The sequence below is a fragment of the Saimiri boliviensis genome, chromosome 10 (genome assembly GCF_048565385.1).
Source record: "Saimiri boliviensis isolate mSaiBol1 chromosome 10, mSaiBol1.pri, whole genome shotgun sequence".
In the NCBI taxonomy this organism is placed as follows: domain Eukaryota; kingdom Metazoa; phylum Chordata; class Mammalia; order Primates; family Cebidae; genus Saimiri; species Saimiri boliviensis.
The window spans coordinates 73,313,843-73,333,367 of NC_133458.1; positions in this window are offsets into that span (position 1 = coordinate 73,313,843).

Genomic DNA, 19,525 nt, shown 5'->3' on the forward strand with positions numbered 1-19,525 from the left:
ATAGAAAGGAAAGACTGTTACCAGCTAATACAAAAACACACAAACACACAGACCAGTGTCACTAATAAAGCAGCCACACAAGGAAGCCAGCATAATAACCAGCTAAAAACACAATGACAGGATCAAATCCACACATATCAATACTAACCTTGAATGTAAATGGGCTAAATGCCCCAACTTTTTTTTGAGACAGAGTCTCACTCTGTCACCCAGGGTGGAGTGCAGTGGCATAATCTTTGTTCACTGCAGCCTCCATCTCCTGAGTTCAAGCACTTCTCATGCCTCAATCTCCCAAGTAGCTGAGACTACATGTGCACATCACCACACCTGGCTAATTTTTGTATTTTTAGTAGAAATGAGGTTTCACCATGCAGGCCATGTTGTCTCAAACTCTTGCCTCGGCCTCCCAAAGTACTAGGATTATAGGAATGAGCTACCATGCCCAGTCTAAATGCCCCAGTTCAAACCCACAGAGCAGCAAGCTGAAAAAAGTGTAAAACCCAATGATTTACTGTCTTCAAGAGACCTATCTCACATGTAATGACACCCAGAGGCTCAAAGTAAAGGGATGGGGGAAAATCTATCAAGCAAATGAAAAACAGAAGAAAGCAGCTGTTGAAATCCTAATTTCAGACAAAGCAGACTTCAAGCAAATGAAGATCAAAAAAGACAAAAAAGGACATTACATAATGGCAAAGGGTTCAATTCAACAAGAGGATCTAACCATCTTAAATATATATGCACTCAACATGGGCACACCCAGATTTATAAAGCAAGTTCTTAGAGACCTACAAAGAGACTCTCACACAATAATAGTGGGACACTTCAACACTCCATTGACAGTTTCAGACAGATCATCAAGGCAGAAAATTAACAAAGATATTCAAGACCTCAGTTCAACATTGGACCAAATAAATCTGATAGACCTCTACAGAACTCTCACCCAGAAAAAAAAAAAAAAACAGAATATATGTTTATCTCCTCACCACATGGAACACACTCAAAACAACCATGTAATTGGACATAAAACAATCCTCAGCAAATGCAAAAGAAACAAATTGTGCTGAACACACTTTAAGACCACACAGCGCAATAAAAATAAAAGTGAAGAGTAAAAAACTTGCTCAAACCATGCAACTACAGGGAAATTGAACAACATGCTCCTGAGTAACTTTTGGGGAAATAATGAAATTAAAGCAGAGATTAAGATTTTCTTTGAAACTGGTAAGAACAAAGATACAATATATCAGAATCTCTGGGACACAGCTAAAACAGTGTTAAGAGAAATTCATAGCACTAAATACACATTAAAAAGTTAAAACTATCTCAAATTAACAACCTAACGTCATGACCGATGTTAGGAAGAGCTAGCAGAACACAAGAAATAACCAAAATCAAATCCAAACTGAAGAAAATTGAATCCAAACTGAAGAATCCAGTAGCTTTGTTTTGTTTTTTGGGGGAAAAAAAGATAGGTAGATAGGCCACTAGCTAGAGTAATAAAGAAGAAAGAAGATCCAAATAAACACAATGAGAAATAGTGAAGAAAATGTTACCACTGATCCCACAGAAATTTAAACAATCATCAAAAAGTACTGTGAACACCTCTATGCACACAAACTAGAAAACCTAGAAGAGATGGATAAATTTTTGGACACTTACACCCTCTCAAAACTGAACCAGGGAGAAACTGATTCCCTGAAGAGACCAATGACAAGATTTAAAAATGAATCAGTAATAAGTAGTTTACCAACAAGACAAAACAAAACAAAACAAAAGCCCAGGACCTGATGGATTCACAGCTGAATTCTACCAGATGTTCAAAGAAGAGCTGCTACCATTCCTACTGTAACTATTCCAAAAAATTAAGGAGGAAGGACTCCTCCCTAATTCATTCTATGAGGCCAGCATCTTCCTGATACCAAAACCTGGCAAAGAAACCACAAAGAAAACTTCAGCCCAATATCTTTGATGAGCATTGATGCAAAATCCTCAATAAAATGCTGGCCAACTGAATCCAGCAGCACATAAAAAAGCAAATCCACAATGATCAAGTAAACTACATGCCCAAGATGCAAGGTTGGCTCAACATACACAAATCAATAAATGTGATTCATCACATAAATAGAACCAAAGGCTAAAACCACATGATTATCTCAACAGATGCAAAAAAGGCCTTCAACAAAATTCAATACCCCTTCATGTTGAAAACTCTCAATAAACTAGGTATTAAAGGAACATACCTCAAAATAATAAGAGCCATCTATAACATCATACTGAATGGGCAGAAGCTGGAAGCATTCCCCTTGAAAACTGGCACAAGAAAAGAATGTTCTCTCTCACCACTCCTATTCAACATAGTGTTAGACGTTCTAGGCCAAAGCAATCAGGCAAGAGAAAAAAAAAAGGGCATACAAATAGGAAAAGAAGAAGTCAAATTATCACTATGTGGAGACTCACATCATAAACTTTCGCTCTAGAACTACTACAGAAATATCAGAAAAGCTTAGAGAATCCACAGGCCCTCTGAAGGAAGTGGATTGCTCCTGTAGGACCTGGGAGACAGCCCAAATACTGTGCTGTTACTCATAGCTGAGAGACCTGAAGATGAGTCACATCACAGGAGTCTGTACAGACAACCCCCAGTATCAGCCTGGTAGCCCTGCTACGTGGCTAGATCCAGAAGAGAAATAACAATCACTACAGTTTGGCTGTCAGAAAGCCACATATTATGAAAAGGGAGGGAGTACTACATCAAGGGAATACCCTTATGGAACAAAAGAATCTGAATGGCAGGCCTGAGCCCCAACTTCTCCCTCTGACATAGCCTACCCAAAGGAGAAGAAACCAGAAAAGTAATTCTGGTAATAGGACAAAACAATGTTTTTAATATCACCCAAAAATCACATTAGCTCACAAGCAATGGATCCAAACCCAGAAGAAATCCCTGATTTACCTGAAAAAGTATTCAGAATGTCAAGTACTAAGCTAATCAAAGAGGCACCAGAGAAAGGAGAAGTCAATTTAATGAAATTTTTAAAAAGTACAAAATAAAAGGGGAGAAATCTTCAATGAAATAGATAGCATGCATAAAAAACAATCACAACTTCAGGAAATAAAGGACACACTTAGAGAAATGCAAAATATACTGGAAAGTCTCAGCAATAGAATTAAACAGCAGAATAAAGAACTTCAGAGCACAAGGACAAGGATTTTAAATTAATCCAATCCAACAAAGACAAAGAAAAAAAGAATGTTAAAAAATAAATAAAGCCTCCAAGAAGTTTGGGAGTATGTTAAATGACCAAACCTAAGAATAATTGGTGTTCCTGAGGAAGAAGACAAATCTAAAAGTTTGGAAAATATAATTGGGGGAATAATCAAGAAAAACTTCCCTGGCCTTGCTAGAGAACTAGACATCCAAATATAAGAAGCTCAAAATGCCTGAGAAATTCATCACAAAAAGAGCTTCACCTAGGCACACCTAGGCACACTGTCTTCTGGTTATCTAAAGTCAAAACAAAGGAAAGAATTTTAAGAGCTATGAGGCAAAAGCACCAGATAACCTATAAACAAAAATCTGTTATATTAACAGCAGATATATCAGCAGAAACCTTACAAGCTAGAAGGGACCGGGGTCCTACCTTCAGCCTCCTTAAACAAAACAATTATCAGCTAAGAATTTGTATCCAGCAAAACTAAACTTCATAAATGAAGGAAAGATACAGTCTTTTTCAGGCAAACAAATGATGAGAGAAGTCACCACCACCAAGCCAGCCCTACAAGAACTGCTAAAAGGAGCTCTAAATCTTGAAAGAAATTCTGGAAACATATCAAAACAGAACGTTGTTAAAGCATAAATCTCATAAGAACTATAAAACAAAAATACAACAAACCCAACAAATAGCATGATAAATAGAATAGTATCTCACATCTCCATACTAACATTGAATGTAAATAGCCTAAATGCTCCACTTAAAAGATACAGAACAGCAAAATGGATAAGAATTCACCAACCAAGTATTTACTGCCTTCAAGAAACTCAGCTAACACGTGAAGACTCACATAAACTTAAGGTAAATGAATGGAAAGGATATACCATGCAAAGAGACACCAAGAATGAGCAAAAGTAGCTATTCTTATATCAGACAAAACAAACTTTAAAGCAACAGCAGTTAAAAAACAAAACAAAGAGGGACATTATGTAATGATAAAAGGCCTTGTCCAACAGGAAAATATCACAATCCTAAATATATATGCACCTAACATTGGAGTTCCCAAATTTATAAAATAATTACTACTAGACCAAAGAAATGAGATACACAGCAACACAATAACAGTGGTGGGCTTCAATACTCCACTAACAGCACTAGACAGGTCATCATGACAAAGTCAACAAAGAAACAATGGATTTAAAATACAGCCTGAAACAAATGGACCTAACAGATATTTACAGAACATTCCATCCAACAACCACAGAATATACATTTTACTTATCAGCACAGGAAACTTTCTCCAAGATAGATCACAAAACTCTCAATAAATTTAAGAAAACTGAAATTATATGAAATATTCTCTCTGACCACAGTGGAATAAAATTGGAAATTAACTCCAAAAGGAATCTTCAAAACAATGCAAATATAAGAAAATTAAATAACCTGCTCCTGAATGATCATTGGGTCAACAATGAAATCAAAAGGAAAATTAGAAAGTTCTTTGAACTGAACAATAGTATTGACACAATCTATCAAAACATCTGAGATACAGCAAAGGCAGTGCTAAAAAGAAAGTTCACACCCTTAAATGCCTTCATCAAAAAGTCTGAAAGAGCACACGTAGACAATCTAATATAACACCTCAAGGAACTACAGAAACAAGAAAAAAACAAACCCAAACTCAAACCCAGGAGAAGAAAGAAAATAACCAAGATCAGAGCACAACTAAATGAAATTAAAACAAACAAAAAAACTCTGAAAGATAAAGGAAAGAAAAGGCTGGTACTTTGAAAAGATAAGTAAAAGTGATAGATCATTAGCAAGATTAGCCAAAAAAGAAGAGAGAAGGTTCAAATAAGTTCAATTAGAAATAAAATGGGAGATATTATACCGACACCACAGAAATACAAAAGATTATTCAAGGCTATTATGAACACTTTTATATGCATAAACTAAAAAACCTAGAGGAGATGGATAATTTCTGGAAAGATACAATCCTCCTAGATTAAATCAGAAAAAATTAACAACCCTGAATGGACAAATAACAACCAGTGAGATTGAAATGGCAATAAAAACGGTACCAACAAAAAAAGTCCAGGACCAGAGGTATTCATAACTGAATTCTATCAGACATTTAAAGAAGAACTGGTATCAATCTATTGACACTATTTCACAAGATAGAGAAAGAGAAAATCCTCCCTAAATCATTCTATGAAGCCAGTATCATCCTAATACCAAAACCAGGAAAGGACATAACCAAAAAAGAAAACTACAGTTCAATATTTCTGATGAACATAGATCTAGAATTCTGTAACAAATTACTAGCTAACCAAATCCAGCAGCATATTAAAAAACTAATCCACTATGATCAAGAGGGTTTCATAACAGGGATGCAGGAATGGTTTAACATACACAAGTCAATAATGTGATACACCACATAAACAGAATTAAAAACAAAAATCACATAAGCATCTCAAGAGATGCAGAAAAAGCGTTTGACAAAATCCGGCATCACTTTATGATTAAAATCCTCAGCAAAATCAGCACACAAGAGACATACCTCAATGTAATGAAAGCCATCAATGACAAACATACAGCCAAAATAATTCTGAATGGGGAAAAGTTGAAAGTATCCCCTCTGAGGACTAGAACAAGACAAGGATGCCCACTCTTACCACTTCTATTCAACATAGTACTGGAAGTCCTAGCCAGAGCAATCAGACAAGAGAAAGAAATAGACTATCCAAACCTGTAAAGAGGAAGGAAGCCAAACTGTCAATGTTTGCTGATGATATGATTGTATACCTAGAAAACCCTAAAGACACCTGCAAAAAACCCCTAGAACTGGTAAATTAATTCAGTGAAGGTTTAGGATGCAAAATTAATGTACACAAATCAGTAGCTCTGCTGTACACCAATAGTGACCAAGCTAAGAAACCAATCAAGAACTAATCCACTTTTACAATTGCTACAAAAAAAATTAAAATACTTGGGAATATACCTAACCAAGGCGGTGATAAACCTCTAAAAGGAAAACTACAAAACATTGCTGAAATAAATCATAGACAACTCAAAAAAATGGAAACACATCCCATGCTTATGGATGCATAGAGTCAATATTGAGAAAATGACCGCACTTCCAAAAGCAATCTACAAATTCAATGCAATCACATCAAAATACCACCATCATTCTTCACAGATTTAGAAAAAATAATTCTAAAATTTATATTGAAACAAAAAAGAGCCCACATAACCAAAACAAGACTAAGAAAAACAAACAAAACCCCACAAATCTGGAGGCATCACATTACCCAATTTCAAACTATACTAAAAGCCCATAATATCCAAAACAACATGGTGCTGATATAAAAAATAGGCACATACACTAATGGAACAGAATAGAGAACTCAGAAATAAACCCAAATACTTACAGCCAACAGTTCTTCAACAAAGCAAACAAAAATATAAATTGGAGGAGGGACACCCTATTTAACGAATGGTGCTGTGATACTTGGCTAGCCACATGTAGGAGAATGAAACTGGATCCTCATCTCTCACCTTATACAAAAATCAACTCAAGATGGATCAAGAATTTAAATCTAAGACCTGAAACTATAAAAATTCTAGAAGATAATATTTTTTAAAATCCCTTCTAGACATTGACTTAGGCAAAGATTTCATGACCAAGAACCCAAAAACAAATGCAAAAATAAATAAATAAATACATACATACATACATACATACATACATACATGGGACTCAGTTAAAGCGCTTTTGCACAGCAAAAGAAACAGCAGAGTAAACAACCAACCCACAGAGTGGGAGAAAATCTTCACAATCCATACATACAAAGGACTAATATCCGGAATCTACAATGAACTCAATAAACTTAGCAAGAAAAAACAAACAATCCCATCAAAAAGTGGGCTAAGGACATGAACAGACAATTCTCAAAAGAACATATACAAAACACCAACAAACATATGAAAAAATGCTCAACATCACTAATGATCAGGGAAATACAAATCAAAACCACAATGCAATACCACCTTACTCCTGCAAGAATGGCCATAATAAAAAAACAGTGTATTTTGCCATGGATTCAGCGACAAGGAAACACTTCTACACTGCTGGTGGGAATGCAAACTAGTACAACCACTATGAAAAGCAGTGTGGAGATTCCTTAAAGAACTAAAAGTAGAACTACCATTTGATCCAGCAATCCTACTACTGGGTTTCTACTCAGAGGAAAAGAAGCCATTACTCATAAAAGATACTTGTACACACGTTTATAGTAGCACAATTTGCAATTGCAAAAATACGGAACCAGCACAAATGCCTATCATTCAACAAGTGAATACAAATACTGTGAGATACACACACGTGCACACACACACACACACACACACACACACATCATCGAATACTACTCAATCATAAAAAGGAATGAATTAATGGTATTTGCAGCAACCCGGATGGGATTGGAAACTACTTTTCTAAGTGAAGTAACTCAGGAATGGAAAACCAAACAAACATATGTTCTCACTCATAAGTGGGAGCCAAGCTATGAGGATGCCAAGGCATACGAATAATGCAATGGACTTTGAGGACTCGGGGGCAGGGAAAAAAGTGGGAAGGGGGTATGAGATAAAAGGCTACAAATTGGGTTCAGTGTATTCTGTTTGGGTAATGGGTGCACCAAAATCTCACAAATCACCACTAAAGAACTTACTAATGTAACCAAATACCACCTGTTCCCCAAAAATCTCTGGAAAGCATATTTAAAAAGAAACATTGAAAAAAGAGAGAAAAGACCAAAGAAATAAAACAGTAGTGACTCACTGTAAGTACTGTGGAAACAAACTCAAAATGGGGATAGAGAATAAAGAAAGAAGATCCATGTAGTCCCAGCTACTTGGGAAGCTGACATGCCAGGATCTCCTGGACGAGACCGGGAATTTATTTCAATGTTTAGTATTTGAAGTGTTTCCATCATTATGTAGAAGTCTGGTGATGATTTTATGTCTAGAAGTATGCCATAGAAAATTAATTCCTCTTTATATCAATTAGCCTGTGGTGGAATTGGTTTCCTTATACTTAAAGTCGCAGTATCTAAGAACCTAGCCACCATTAATTAGGTTTTCAGTTTGTTGACATACTAAACTAAGCTGCAATCAGGTAGGGATTGAAGGAACAGAGGCAGTCTCAGATCAACTATAGCTTAATAATATATAAGATATTATATCACTTTCTATGTCTGTCATAGAGAAAACAAGTGAAAATGTTTTTGAACATCTGCCCTTAATAACAAGTATCTTATTTAGTTAAATATAAACACAGTTTTTAACATCTGAAGAAAAACTATTTTATAATTTTAAAATTGTACATAGTAAGGGAAATATGCCCGTAACTAATAATAAAAACAGGCTATTCCAAGAATGAAGTGGCCCACAAAGAGGGACAAGTGAGGGACAGGAAGTAAAGGGTAAGTATTAGAGGGTGCACTGGGCACGGTGGTTCACACCTGTAATCCCAGCACTTTAGGAGGCCGAGGTGGGAGGATCACTTGAGGCCAGGAGTTCAAGACAAGCCTGGCCAACAGGGTGAAACTCCACCTCTACTAAAGGTGCAAAAATTATCTGGGCATGGTGGTGCATTTCTGTAATCCCAGCCACTTGGGAGGCTAAAGCTGAATTGCTTGAACCTGGGAGGCAAAGGTTGCAGTGAGCAGAGAGCACGCCACTGCACTCAACCTGGGCAACAGAGCAAGACTGTGCCTCAAAAAAAATAAACAAATAAATAAAGAATAGGGGGTAAAATGGAAGGAGGTGGGGGGAGAATAGGGAGATGAAGGTAAAACCAGGGATGCCAGAGGCAAGAATAGAATAATATTTTAGAGCAGGGAGTCCCCAGCAAACTCATTTGTAAAATGAGTATTGAAACTCTAAGATTCTATCTTATACTGAAACTTCTTTATTTTGTTAGGTGTAAATTGACAGTAAAAAGAAAATGCAAAAGGATTTAAGAAAAGATTGGCTCAGGTTGAGCGGTTGTCATTGAATTAGATGTTAGTGAACAATGCAGCCCTCGAAATTCTGACCCCTCCTCTTCCAAAATGCATGGCAATCAGCTCTTCTCATTGATTAAAATTTTGGCTCTTACAGAAAAATCTCGTATTAATAGTTAGGCTGTGATGTTCTTGCAGGTATTAAATTACACAACAAACTTGAGTTTTCAAAAAAGAAAAGAGCTTCTGCAGAGCAAAAGCAAAAAACAAACAAACAAAAAACACTGTAAAGAGTAAATAGACAACTTGCAGAATGGGAGAAAATTTTTGCAAACTATGCATCTGACAAATGTCTAATATCCAGCATTTGCAAGGAACTTAAGTCACAAGAGAAAAACAACCCCATTTAAAAATGAGCAAAGATTATGAACAAACATATTTCCAAAGAAGACATGCATGTGACCAAACAAACATACAAAAAAGAGATCAACATTATTGATCATTAGAGAAATGTAAATCGAAAATGCAATGAGATATCATCTTATGCTAGTCAGAATGGCTACTAAAAACTCAAAATATAACAGATGCTGGTGAGGTTGCATGAAAAAGGGAACACTTATATACCATAGGTCAGAGTGTAAATTAGTTCAATCACTGTGAAAAGCAGTATGGTGATTCCTCAGATAACTAATAGTTCAATCACTGTGAAAAGCAGTATGGTGATTCCTCAGATAACTAAAAGCAGAACTACCATTTGACCCAGTGATCCCATTACTGGGCATATACCCAGAGGAATATAAATTATTCTACATAAAGACACATGTGCACAGTCATTCATTGCAGCACTGTTCACAACAGCAAAGACATAGAATCAACCTAAATGACCATCAGTGACACAGTGGATAAAGAAAATGTGGTACATACACACCTTGGAATACTATCCATCCATTAAAAAGAACAAGATCATGTCTTTTGTGGGAACCTGGATAGAGCTGGAGGTTATTATTCTTAGCAAACAAACATAGGAACAGAAAACCAAGTACCACATGTTCTCACTTATAAGTGAGAGCTAAATGATGAGAATTTATGATCCCAAAGAAGGAAACAACAGACAACTGGGGTCTACATAAAGGTGGAGGGTAGGAGGAGGAAGAGGAGCAGAAAAGATAACTATTGGGTACTGGACTTAATAGGTGGCTGATGACATAATCTGTACAATGAACCCCCATGACATTAGTTTACCTATGTAACAAACCTTCACATGTACCCCTAAATAAAAAATAAAAGTTCAAAAAAAAGTAAGTATTTGAGAATTCATGAAAACAAAAAAAGCAACATAGCAAAACTTATGGGATAGCAAAGGCAATGCTAAGGGTGAAACATATAGCTATAAATGTATGCATTTAGAAACAAGAAAAACCTCAAAACAACAATCTAACTTACGACTTAAGGAGCTAATAAAGAAGAAATAACTAAACCCAAAGCCAGAAGAAAGAAAGAAATAGTAAAGATTAGAGAGAGAGAAATAAAAGAATAGAAAAACAATTGTGAAAACCAATGAAACAAAAAGCCAGTTTTTCAAAAAGATGAACATAGTTGAAAAATCTCTAGCTAGAGTGACTAAGAAAAAAAGGAGAAGACTAACAGAAATCTAATCAGAAATGACATAAGAAAGGTCATTATATTTGATACCACAGGAATCCAAAGGAAAATAAGAAAATACTATGAGTAATACTATGCCAAAATTTGGATAACCCACGTTAAAGGGAAAAGTTTCTAGAAACACACAACCTACTAAGGCTAAACCAAGAAGAAATATAAAATCCAAATTGACCTATTTAGTAAGGGGATTGATTCAATAATAACTTTTCCAACCAAAGGAAAGCCATAAACCTGATGGCTTCACTGGTTAATTCTACCACACATTTAAAGAACTATCACCAATTCTTCTCAAAATTTTCCAAAACTTTGAAGAGAAAACATGTTCTAACTCATTCTATAAGGCTAGCATTTCCCTGATACCAAAGCCAGACAAAGACACTAAAAGGAAATAACACTACAGACCAATATCCCTTATAAGCATTATCGCAAAAGCCTTACACAAAATACTAGCAAACTCAATTCACCAGCCTATGGAGAGGATCACGTACCATGACCAAGTGAGATTTATTTCTGGAATATGACAATGGTTCAACATATGAAAACTGATCAATGTAATAAACATTAGTGAAATGAAGGAAAAACAAAAAGCTAGAGGTCTCTTAATACAAAGCTACAGTAATCAAAATGCCCACCCAAATACCCAGTGATGTTAACATCGACTCCACAGTGCTACAGACAATATGGCGGGTGTAAGAACTAGAAGCATGAACTTGAGAAGCAGATAGCCTGAGTCTAAACCCTTTTGCTAAACATGTTAATGGAAGAAGTGTCAAAACAGTATGGTAACAACAAACATATAGACCAATGGAAAAGAATAGAGAAAATTGGATCAGAAATATGCCCTCACATATACATGTTTTAGTTAACAAAATACCATAGAGAGGGTGGCTTATAAACAACAGAAATTATTTTTCACAGTTCTGGAATCTGGGAAGTCCAAGATCAAGGTGTCACCAGATTTGGTATCTGGTGAGTGCTTTTTACCTGGTTCAGAGATGGCCATCCTTTTGCTATGTCCTCACATAGTGGAAAAGACAAGGGATCTCTTTTATAAAAGCATTAATCTCATCCATGAAGGCTCTATCCTCATGACCCAATCACTTTCCAAATGCTCAACTCTTAATGCTATCACCTTGGGGGTTATGATTTCAACATATGAATTTGAGGAAGGGGGGGGACATAAACATTTAGTTCAATGCATAGGGTCGATCAATATTTCACAAGGATGCCAAGACCACTCCATGGGGAAAGGACATTTTTTTCAACAAAAAATGTATTGGGAAAACTGGATATCTACATGCAAAAGGATGAATTTGGATCTTTACCTAACTCCCCAGAAAATAATTAACTCAAAATGGATCAAAGACCTAAACATAAAGACTTGAAACTATAAAACTCTTAAAAGAAAACATAAAGCAAAAGCTATGATTTGGCAATGATTTCTTAAATATGATACCAAGGCATAGACAACAAAATAAACAAAATAGACAAACTAGACTTTATGAACAATTTTTAAATGTTGTGCATAAAAACACACTATTAACAGAGTAAAAAGGCAAACCACAAACCAGGCAGAAATATGTGCAAATTAGATATCTGATAAGGTATAATACCTAGAATATAAATACAACTCTTAAACTCAACAACAAAAAACAACCAACTTTTCACCAATAGACAAAGAACCCAAAGAGACATTTTTCCAAATAAAATAAACAAATGGTCAAATTGAAAAAATGCCCAACATCACTAATCATTAGAGAAATGCAAATCAAAATCACATGAGATACCATCTCATACACATTAGGATGGCTACCATCAAAAAAATCACAAAACAAAAAGTAGCAAGTGTTGGCAAAGATGCAGAAAAAATAGAACCCCTGTGCACTGTTGGTAGGAATGTAAAAGGGCACAGCCACTGTGGAAAACTGTATAGCAGTTCCTCAAAAAATTAAAAATAGAATTAGCATATGATCCAGCAATTCCACTTTTTGATATAAAATCAAAAGAATTGAAAGCAAGGTCTCAAAAAGATACTTGTATACTCATGTTTATAGCAGCATTACTCACAATTGCTAAAACATGTAAGCAATCCAAGTGTCCACTGACAACTGAATGGATAAGCAAAATGTAGTACATACATATGATGGAATATCATTCAGCCTTAAAAAGGTAGGAAATTCTGACAAGAATGAATTTGATCGACATTATGCTAGACGAAATATGCCACTCACAAAAAGACAAATACTGTATGACTCCAGTTGCATGAGCTACCTAGAGTCATCATCATCAAAGAGAGAAAGTAGAATAGTGGTTGCTGTGAGAAAGGAGTAATTGGAAGTTATTGTTTAATGGTCATAGAATTTTAGTTTTACAAGATGAAAAGAGTTCTGGAGATAAATGGTGGTGATGGTTACACAATAATAAGATGATTGCACAACAATACCACTGAACTGTACCCTTAAAATGCTTAAGATGGCAAATTTTATGTCACATTTGCTACAAAAGAATTAAAATTGAAAATATAAATATGACTAAAATTAATAAAGCAAGTTTGAATTTCCATGAGGCATTAAAAAAATTTAGATGATTATAGCAGCAGGATTTCCTAGGTAAATAATGTGAAAAGGTAACTCAGTGTATCAGGAAGGACAGAAGGGACTTTGCCTTGCATACAATATATTATTTCAATGTAATATTTGCAGCAGCAGCTATGTTCCAGAAGACTTTCTAAAGTTCTGGAGTCTGGGGTAACAAAACAGTGAAGAAATGGTGCACTAACTGGGTATAGATGATAGCCAACAATTTTTCAAACATTTACTAGTTAAATAATATAAATGTGGCACTATCCTAGGACACTCCTCCATATCTGCAAAATATAGTAAAAATGGTTAATTCAAAAAAAACTAAAATGTGTAATCACCAACAAAACAAATAAGAATCACATCTAATTGATGCAATACTTTTCAACAATATTAACCAGTGCGGGGGAAAAAAAAAAAAAAAATCTGTAGCTAAGCACAGAGGCTCATTACTGCCTGGCTTAAAAGAGCCCCTTTCCTTCAAACCCCACCATCACCCTCCAAAGGTTTTACTCTGAGTTGACAAAATTCTGAGAATTATCAATGATGTGACACATAGAGAAAAGAAAACTCAGTAGACAGGTCATTATTTTCTTCCTAAACACAATGGATACAAGTGATGCCAGGGAAGAGCACCCGAGTGCTGACTCTTTAAGAATGGAGGGGCCAGGAGCGGGGGTTCATGGCTGTAATCCCAGCACTTTGGGAGGCCGAGGCAGGTGGATCACAAGGTCAAGACATCGATACCATCCTGGGCAAAGTGGTGAAACCCCATCTCTACTAAAATTACAAAAATTAGCTGGGCGTGGTGGTGCGTGCCTGTAATCCCAGCTACTTGAGAGGCTGAGGCAGGAGAATCACTTGAACCCAGGAGGAAGAGGTTGCAGTGAGCCAAGTTCATGCCACTGCACTCCAGCCTAGCAACAGAGCAACTCTGTCTCAAAAAAAAGGGTAGCGGGGAGGCTCCCAGGCCACCCAGAGATCAGTCTAATGGGATCTCCTGCAGGAGGAATACAGACTCTTCAATCAGGGAATTAACATGGAACAAGACATTGCACTAAATCTCAGAGGAAAGAGCAGAGACAAGTTATTTAGACTACAGGTCAAGTTCTCCACTCCCTTTGTCATTCCCTAAGGCTAAGAAAGCAAGCTGAATCCAAAATTCTTAGCTCTCAGAGGGGGAGGAATAAATCTCAGATATTGTTGGAATACAGGTAGTCACTCCCACTCTATCTGCCCAGAGTCACCCAAACAACATCAAGATAGAGAAAATGTCCTAGAGACTACACAAATATATTAGATACTGTATTATTAGTTAGGGTTTTCCAGGGAAACAGAACTGACAGGATGTGTGTGGAGAAAGAGGGACTGATTTTAAGCAACTGGCTCAGAAATTATGGGGGCTGACAAATGTAAAATGCACACAGGTGTCCGGCAGGCTAAAAATTCCAGCAAGTTGATGTCTTCAGATCTTAAGTCCCATGGTAGTCTGGAAGCAGAATTCCTTCATCCTCAGGGGACCTCAATCTTTTTCTCATAAGACCCTCAACTGATTGAATGAAGCCCACCCACATCATGGAAGGTAATGACTTTCCTCACAGTCTATTGATTGAAATATTAGTAACATCTAAAAAAAACAACTTCACAACAACATGTAGATGTATATAACCAAATAATTTAGCATTATAGCCTAATAAAATGGACATAAAATATTAAGTATTACATACAAACATGAGTGTGCACATACACACACTCATCTAGAATAATAACAGTTAATAGTCAATGCATGTGCTAGGTGCTGTTCTTGACGTTTCACATGTATTTACTCATTTAATCCCCACAGCAAAATTTATGAGGTAAAAACCATTTATTTTTGTATTTAACAGACTAGAAAATTGAGGCAAGGAGTGCTTGAGTAATTTATCCAAGACTATATGCCAGCAAATGGCTAAGTATTAAAATCGGCAGAGTTTGCTCAAAATTCATGCATTTTACCATTGAAATAGAAGAAAATATAACTCAGGAAACAGAAAGCAATTCCCTCACTTCACTCTAAGAAAGTCTTAGGAACATTAGTTCAATAAAATAAGAACATACTAATAGAATAATTTAAAAATTAAATGAGATGATAAAGGAAATTACCAGTCTAGAGAACAAATTGTGGACTATGCAACATGATTATGGAAATGATAACTAAATTAGAAAGAGCAAGGCACAGAATAGACAAAAGTTGTTACTGGCAGAAAAGAACTTAGATAATCTGAATGAATGTGGATAAAAAAGACAAAGAATTAAAGCAATTTGGGAGAATATTATAGATATGAGATATATCATAGTATTATATACATGATAATTTAAAGAAAAAGTACATAATATTATTTCTAAAATGTCCTACTTTAGGTATAGAATTTTACAAGATTTAGGGGGACATTATTACATCTTTTTTTATATTAAAATAAAAACAATAACAATAGAAGGCTAAACCAAAAACCTAAAAAGAAATACTACTAGATGTAAGAAAGTAGAGAGATAGGGACTGAAGCTACACTTGTTTGAATACATAATGGTTTTTTGTTATTGTTGATTTTTTGTTGATGGTGGTTTTTTGTTTGATTTTTGAGACAGAGTCTAGCTCTGTCACCCAGGCAGGAGAACAGTGGCATGATCTCGGCTCACTGCAACCTCCACCTCCTGGGTTCAAGTGATTAACCTACCTCAGCCTCCTGAGTAGCTGGGATTACAGGTGCATGCCACCATGCCCAGCTAATTTTTTGTATTTTTAGTAGAGATGGGGTTTCACTGTGTTGGCCAGGCTGGTCTCAAACTCCTGAGCTGGTGATCCACCAGCCCTGGCATCCCAAAGTGCTGGGATTGCAAGCATGAACCACCACATGGGCCACATGTTTTTAATATTTGAGTTTAGAACCATGTATTTGACATAATTCTAAATTTACGTGATCCCTATAACTTGGGATCTCTATAACTTGAGCAAAATGAGCGAATGAATCTACCTGTGTACGAGTTGGTAGCATAACCATACAAAGCACTTTTAAAGTGATTTTATAACACAGTAATATGATTGAATATACCTGGTGTGATATGCCCTAAAGAGTTAAAAAAAAAAAAGAACAAAATTGGAAACAAAAACTCTTAATCTGTTTCCAGTAATGATATTGTTGATCATATTGGCATCATGTATTGCGATAAAGCTAATGAATAATCATGATGATGTCATTGGGAATGGAGATTTGGGGTATGGAAAAATAGATGCAAAATAGATTAGGTTAATTAAAAACTCTATGAGATCCTGATTTGAAAAGAAATTCCGTATACATTCATGACTTTAGAAACACACACACACACACACACACACACACACACACACACATTTTTCTCAGCTCTGTCCACTGAAAGGGTCTTGAAGGAATGCAGAACTCACTAACAATGTGCACCAATAAAGCCCAGTTTATGAACTCTAATGATCATTCTCAATTCTAAAATTAGGGCCTCTTAAAGGAAGATTTCAGGTCTGAAGCAAAATGTACACAACTTGGACCTGAAACATTTTGTCATACCAAAAAAAAAAAAAAAAAGGCCATCAAAGTCTGTTGGCATAAAGTCTCAGGAGTCGCCTTGAAGTGTCACCTGCTGACCAAGAATAGGTCTGAACTTCAATTAGAAGAATGCCTGCCATCAGTTGAAATATAGTCAGCCCTCTGCATCCATGGGTCCTACATCTGTAGATTTAACCAAATATGGTTCATAAATTTTCAGAAAAAAGTGCATCTGTACTAAACACATGCAGACTTTTTCGCTTTGCATTATTCTCCATACAATACAGTATAACAACTATTTACACTGCATTTATATTATATTAAGTATCATAAGTAATCTAAAGATGATTTAAAATAGATGAGATGATGTGCATAGGCTATATTAAATACCACACCATTTTATACCAAGTACTTGAGTATCCACAGATTTTGATACCTACAGGGGGTCCTACAATGAATTCCCTATGCTTACTGACCTATGACTCTACGTCAAATGTGTTTAAATCCATGAAGTCATAATAATCCTAATTTTTTAAGTGGGTCTTATTTAAAGATGCTAATTTACCAATTCATTGTTTTTAAAATTGGCAGAGAGACATAATCAAGCATTTGTTCCATCTTTCTTGTATTAATAATGCCTTAGAATAACTAAATAGTTGTTGAGAAAACATGAAAGAAATGGTCCAGCTACCAAACCAATAATAAATGATAAAATCAAAACAGTACTGTTTTGAAAATATTAATGAATTAATAGATTTAGAAAATGATAGTCAGTGGCTGCTAACAACTCAAAAGAAGAAACAACCACATATCACGCACTTCCTACTAGAATGACACAACACATGTAAAGTAGCCTCATCAAAAAAAAAAAAGAAAAGAAAGAAAGAAAAGCATATAGAGGATCAAACTTCTAGTTCCAACTACTAATTAATAGAAAATAATCAAAACATATAAACAAATTAAAAGACAATCAGCAAACTCCAGAATACAGTATACTCTCTTGATCTGTTTTATCAATAAACTACAATAGAGAGAGAAAGAGAAGAGTGAATTATAGATTCAGAGAGATTTAAGAAACATGCAATACACTGGATGTTTGTATCCCTCCAAAATGCATGTGTTGAAATTCTAACCCCTAAGGTTATGGTATTAGGAAGCAGGATCTTTGGAAGGTAATTATGTCATGAGGGTGAAGCTCCTATGAATGGAATCAGTGTCCTGATAAAAGGGGCCTTAAAGAGCTCTCTCACTCTTTTCTGTCATGTGAGGTTACAACAAGGAGACAATATGACAGTCTGTAACCTGGAAGAGGGCCTTAACCAGAACCAGGTCATGTGGACACCATAATCTCAGACTTCCAACCTTCAAAACTGTGAGAAATAAATTTATGTTGTTTATGTCACGCAGTCTTACAGCAGCTTGAACTAACAAAACCAATTGTAATATATGGACATCATTATAATTCTGATTTCAACTGGTAAATTGTGTCGGGAGGAATTAGGAGGCAATGAGAAACATTGGAATGCTAACTGGAGATTTAACATAAGGAATTATTTTATGTTGTTTTAGGTGGGATAATGGCATGGTTATGTTTTTGTTTCTTTAATCCTTACCTTTTATACAGACATGCTGAAATATTTACGGTTGAAATAATGAAATATTTGGGATTTTTTTTTTTTCAAAATAATCTGAGTGCAGAAGAAACTGGAAGGGTTGTAGATGAAACATGGAAATTGTTTCAAGTGGATGATTCTCTCTACTTTTGGATATGCTTATAGTTTTCCATATAAAAAGTTTAGAAAATAAAAAATAAAATGCTCACATTGTGAGGCTAAGGCCTAAAGAAATGAGAGATGCATGAGAATTTCCAAAATCAGGGTTATTTAAGAAAGAACAACATATATTAGAGAAAAAAAATTACTTGTTTGAGTTGCAAAAATGTATTTCCTTTATGCAATGTACTAAAAAAATCATAATTGAAAAAATAATACTTTACAAGTAAGGGGAAGAAAATAACTCCACCAAAGATGCTAATTCATTTAGAGATCAGTGTCTGCATGGAAACCACAGGCTCATGGAAAGCTGTGGTTTCTGTACAAATGCTATTTGTCTAATAATTTCATGTTGTTAATGATGGCCCCGTTAGCATCTTCACTACACTTACTTTCATAGAAAGGAGAAACATATGATTTGTAGAGCCCTTTAGTGACAAGAGTGAGGATCCTATACACTATGTTGCTCGTTTCCTAGTCTTCATTAAGAAAGCGTAGGAGAGAAGCAGAAAAAAAAAAAATGTCCTGTTCCAACCCCTGCTCCTGGATATGGCAAGGAAGAAGACTTAGCCAGCTTGGAAGGAAAGAAATCGTACACACGATGCCATGTTTAAATTCCCCTTTCTCCAAAATGTAAAATCAATCTGCTTCCATCTTCTAAAATACTGAGACTAAACATCCTTTTGTAATGCTAAGGAAATTCACGTTGATTTGGGAGAGGGATGCTCTGGTCAT